General features: G+C 43.3%; 1 protein-coding gene across 1 annotated transcript in view; it reads right to left on the reverse strand.

Annotated features, from left to right (window-relative positions):
- rnf152 (ring finger protein 152) overlaps positions 1–5,441 on the reverse strand; it is a 39,082-nt gene extending 33,641 nt beyond the window's left edge. Inside the window, exon 1 of the mRNA XM_079234401.1 lies at positions 5,376–5,441. The gene's annotated coding sequence lies outside the window, so the exon portion shown is untranslated. The remainder of the gene's footprint in view (positions 1–5,375) is intronic.
- Between the last annotated feature and the right edge of the window lie 559 nt (positions 5,442–6,000).

Consider the following 6,000-nt stretch of genomic DNA (forward strand, 5'->3'; position numbering starts at 1 on the left):
CCGATCCCAGAGCATAGGGGAGGGAGGGGCTCCTGACACAAATTACACCACATCCCGTAAAGGCCGCTTTGTCCCAACAGATGGGAACCAATTAGCCAGGATACTCCCAGAAAGCACTTGGGCAGCCGCGTGGAGCCGAGATGCAAATGAAGCGGAGGGGAAAAAGGTGGCGGCAGACCTGCCAACTGTTTTGGGAGAGGAGAAATTAATGGAGGAGGCAGCGGAGGTGCAGTTTTTTTGGGGAAATGGAAAGTGGGAAATGATGTATGGAGAGCCGCAGAGCTGGACTGAAGTTCCCCCGAGAGGTCACAGAAACAACGAGCAGATATCGGTTGATGGAGAACGCCGTCTCTTCCAGCGGGCGGCGAAACCTCCGTACAGCCGACACCTTCGACGTCGGCTCGACACGTTCAATCTGAGGCCGACACGAAACCATTGATCTAGTTAATGAACATCTTGTCGTGTTTATTTAGGGGCAGCGCCGACGGAGCCGGAGGCTGCTGGCGCTGCAGAAATGCCACCGCTTTCAATTGCTGTTTTTTTTGAGCGGTGAAGCCGGTTTGTGCGTTGCATTCAAGACATATTTTTCAAAAAGTCTTGTTAACTTGACTGTGTGCTTTTAGTGAGAAGGATACATGAGATACAGAGCAGCTTTTCTGGGTTTATCATCTTGAATCTGGATCAGCGAAGCACTGATATCGGATATTGGGTCGATATCGACTCAAATATCTGGGTAGAGAATCGGTGACAATGCATTGAAATTATGTATATTTACTATATACATTATATACTGGAATGTAAATTCCTGTTTGAGTTTTAAAGCAAATTGTTGCTGCATTGAAAAGAGGTTAAGACTAGAATTGGAATACCTGTTAATTTTAATAAATCTTTTAAAATGTTGCTGGTGTACGATCATTAACATTAACATTATCATTAACAAATCCATCGTGCAACTTTCTACATTTGTATCTCAAATAAAACCAGAAACCTTCTGCAGTTAAAACATTTTTTATTTTAGGGGCCGACACTTTTTAGATGTATAAATATGAAATATACACTGGATGGAACAAGCTAGCCAGCCATCTGCAGAGATGATGCTTTTACATTTGTACATCTAGTCGTTTGTCCACATTGCTCAGCCGTCCATGACATCATTTCAACTTTTTTGAAAGCTTGAAAAAGCTTGCAAATGCAAAAGAATGATCTGAAAACCTGCAGGAGACTAAAAGTAATGAATAAAACAAGGTGCCTCTTTCCATTTGACGCGGAATAAAAAGCTGCAACCTTTTCAAATGCCAAAAAACTTGTCTCCAAACTCCTCCAAAGTAAGAGAAAGATGCTGGAATAAGATGCCAGGACAAGTTAAGCTCTTCAGGACACATTAAATGCTGCGAACGTGCCTCAGCAAACTGAAGGCAGTGTTTACCTTCACTCCCTCCGACTGCATGCAGGAGCCATCAGGCAGCTGTTAGATTAAGCCGAGTAAATATTGCTAAGTGTAGGTGATATAAGGTGACAAATTCCCCCCCAGAGATGCAGTCGCACTGGCTGCAACCGCAATGAATCTGCATATAATCTGGGGTTCTTCCAAGAGACGGCATGAAAATAAAAGCAGGGGTATTACACGGATCCGTGAACATATGTGCTTTTAATTGGATTCTGTTGATGTCGGGCAAAAGAAGAAGAAGTTTAGCTAATTGGTCGAAGTGGGAACTTTCTACCCCCCTGTGATTGTTGAGCATCTGATTCCAGCCTCCACTCCTCTGGTTTCCACCAGATGTTTGAACCTGGCTGCAGGGATTGGATCCCATGGTGCTTGGTGCTGAACCAGGAAGTGTAAAGACCGCAAAAAAAACACACAGTGTTTGGGTGATTCAAAAGAAACTGCGCTTCACGAGAAGTCAATGCTCTTTTTGTTGTTGTTGTTGTGTAACGTCTGTGCTTAAGTAACACCACTTCCGTAGTTATTTTAAACAAAACCACCGTCTTTTCCTCAACCGAACTATGTTGTTTTGTTGCCCAAACCTAACCAAGTACTTAAGAGTGTTTTCCTAAACCTAACTTAAGTATTTTACCATCTTTTTCTCAATCAAACTAAATAGTTTCCCGCGAGGACGGAGGTTTATTTTGTAAAGATCGTATTTACGTAACGAGAGGAAATTCACACGTGTTGCTGGATTTTGTCGGAAAATGCACCAAAAAATGAAGATGTATCTATTTATTGTGAGATATCATACGTATATGTTGCATGAGGACACGTTGAACATTAAGCCTAACCCTGTCCACATGCTTCTGGCCAGATCGTGAGTCTTATCTAATTCATGTTCAGGGTTCTGAGGGCGTTGCCGTCGTTCCAATCACACTTCTAATGTTCACAGTATAAATAAAGTATTTCTAAATACAATCTACCTCATCGGCCTTTAACAAATGTTGGAGTTGTTGCACTTGTCATTGGGTTGGGATACTTTCTCCAGGTATTCAACCACGCCTGATTATTTCGCCACATTATTTTGAAGTCCAGTTTGTTATCTTGTTCAAATAACTTGAGCACAATAACTGATGTGAAGTGAGATAACCATTTAGTTTGCGGCACCAGACCTTTGCTCTCTTTCTCACATTGTTCTCCAACAAAGAGCAGCTTTATAGAACAGAGAGCAGCTTCATGGAGAACCGTGAGCCCAAAGCTACGAGAGGTTTATTTTGTTGGGAGAACGATGCAAATTGGACTTAGGAGCGATAACAAACGTAACAGGTTTTATGGGCGAAATCCAGCTCCTTCAATCTTAGTCTCCAACTGTATAAACACACTAATACCCCGAGTCTAATCCATCACGTTTCACTGAGAAGTGCGATCAGATTTGTTTTTACTGCCCGTCTTCTTGCAGCCAAATTCTCTTTTTACCTGGCAGGGTGACGGGTTAGCGCAACGCGGCCCAATAAACAAGCGACTCATGTGACTGTGGTTGAGATATGATCAGCCGGTGTGCACGTGAGCTTTAACACTGTAGACGTGCAGCAATGTCAACCTCCCTGCAACAGTTTGATTCACAGAGTATAAACTGTAAATGTGCACTGATCCCTACTCAGTTTATGCACTTGACAAACACAGTAAACGCCGTGCACATGCTGACATTAATCAGTCGTTACACACTGGATTAGAGTTACAGAGACTTGACTGAGAACCTCAAGAAGGACACATCCAGACAAGGGTTGCAACCATAGGCTGATTAGAAGAAGTGGGCGTCACCCATTGGTTTGAGTTCTGTGTTTTGGCCGTCGCCATCTTGGCTTTTAAATCAACCAGTGAATGGAAGTGACCATATTTGGACGGCGGAAGAGTGACGTAGAGACGCCGTATACATCTCTGGTGTCGACCTGTCAATCACCCTGTAGTCCCGCCCCTAAAGCATTCCCTGCTTTATGGTCTGTTTGACTCTAAATCTAGAGATTGAGACATAAACTCATGTTTTACATGAAGAGAAGAGAGAATCAAGAGAGAAGTAGAGTCATTTATATAGACTTCTATACAACCAGAGGAGACGCCATCTGGTGGTCAGGAGAGAGAATGCAGCTTTAACACATGAAGCATATACTTCTATACAACCAGAGGAGTCAGCCCCTGTGGTCAGCAGAGAGAATGCAGCTTTAACACATGAAGCATATACTTCTATACAACCAGAGGAGTCGGCCCTGGTGGCCAGGAGAGAGAATGCAGCTTTAACACATGAAGCATATACTTTTATACAACCAGAGGAGTTGCCCCCTGGTGGTCAGTAGAGAGAGTGCAGCTTTAACACATGAAGCATATACTTCTATACAACCAGAGGAGTAGCCCCCTGGTGGTCAGTAGAGAGAAAGCAGCTTTCAAGACGCATTGTCTTCCCTTTTCAAAAGCGGAGTTTGACAACTATTTTCATTATTATTTTTCATTATTATATCTTTCAGGTTCTTAAAAACATTCAATCTTAAAAACATGTCAAAAGGACGTCTTAAGATGTCTTCATATGTCTTCATATGTTTCATATCCTTAAATGTATGTGGTGTGTGATGAGATTATCTAACAATAGAAAGGCCAAACACATTCAGAATGAGACAGTGGTTGTCAATAAAAGATGTCATCTCCACACAGCTGTAAACACACATTCAACGCCCATAAATAACCCCCTTGTCATCCTCGGCATGTCATCATCAGCGTGAGACCAAAGAAATGTGCAGGAAATGGTTTTACAGACGAGGAGGAAACCGCTCACACAGCCGTGAAGGTTTACAGGCTGCAGGACAAGACATCAAGGGGAAGTAAACTCTCATTCGAACAGAGTAATCCTGCAGGCAATTGCGTTAGTCATGAGTTAAAACACATCCTAAATGTTGGATGAAGTCCAGCAGCAGCAAATCAGGCGTTAAAAAAATATATGAGGGGGATTATAAGTTGTTGTTTTTTTATTCATGGAGGAAGAAGATGTATATACACATGTAATGTGAAAGAATGAAGCAGGGTTTTGAGAATCCAACCACACTTTAAATGACGATAAATCCTCCTCCTCATCTGACCCCCTCCCTCTTCTTTTTTTGCATTTCACAAAACTGAAACAACAATCTCTTTCTTCAAGCAGAACATGGGTGCCCTGTGGCTCAGCTGGCGCGCTTATCTACTCAAAGTCTGCATGTGAAAACAAGCCACTCACAATTTCATTATCACCTTACCAGGAGGTGTTGCTTTTTTTTTTTTTTAAATACAACTTCTAAATGTGTCACTAACACAACAGTTTATAATGGAAGAACAAAGCCAATGCATCTCCAAAAACCCCACTAACTCCTGGTTATAAAGGATGGAGAAGTACATCTAGAAGTTTACTTTATTGGTTTGTAAACAATCACTGTAACAATGGGTGACAGTGACAGCAGACGCCCACTGTGAGTGAAGGAACAGGAGATAACAACACAAAGCTCTTCTTTTAACGAAAAACGCAACATATTGATTCCGATAAAGCACGAAATGAGTGCGAATAAAACGAGATCAAATGTTTCAAGTCCATTTAAAAAAACCTCTTGCAAAAGCAGACGCAGACCCCCCCCCCCCCAAAAAAAAAATTGTAAATAATTATTATCCCATTAAATCAATGCTACCATCAGCCATCAACGTTACCTTCCGCGTTGCACGACTGACTGCACACTTCATGTGCATCGGGGTCCAGACAAAGCCAAACAAGAGAGATGCAGCTGCCACCTCTCACGGCCAAACAAAGCAACACAAAAACATATATATATATATTAATATTAATCCTCACATCGGAAATAACTTTTGTTGCGTTTCCCTCACTGCTCCGCCAGCCAGACTCCGTGCAATAAATCGCCTTTTTTTTAATAAAGCTCACCTTTTGTTAGTTCCTCAGTCCTCCCCCTGTCTGTCTGCCCGTCTTTGGGTGTCTGCTCTCCTCCGCTCCTCCGTGGATATTTAATCGGGGCAGCAGCGGCGGAGGAGGAGGAGGAGGAGGAGGAGGAGGTTGCGAAATCGTTGATGCGCGCGTCGCCTTGTTTCAGTGGGCGGCGTGGCTGCTCGCTGCTTTCTTCCTATGTTTCAAACCAAAGCGAAAAACACAGAAAAGCCCTCCCACTCTCTCTCTCTCTCTCTCTCTCTCTCTCTCTCTCTCTCTCTCTCTCTCTCTCTCTCTCTCTCTCTGGGAGTGGATAGCCTTCTCACTGTAGGAGGAGAAGAAGAAAAAAATGTGCACATTACAGGCTTCAGGTGACACTGAGAATAAAACCGTGTCACCACAGGCTTGGTGGGGGATGTGGGTCTGGTCGGTGGTGAGCAGCCTGGATGAGTCCTGCTGCACTCTGGCTGCACTGCAAAAAAAAAAAAGTGCCTGAAATCCTGACATGGCTTTGTCGTCTCTCAGCGTCCTGTACACGTGAGGTCCGAGTGCCTGAATTCCCAGTGTAGGTCACACAATTTCCCCTGTGGTTACCCTAAATAACCCCACTAATTACTCAAGGGCC

This window comes from Taurulus bubalis (genome assembly GCF_910589615.1).
Source record: "Taurulus bubalis genome assembly, chromosome: 18".
Taxonomy (NCBI): Eukaryota; Metazoa; Chordata; class Actinopteri; order Perciformes; family Cottidae; genus Taurulus; species Taurulus bubalis.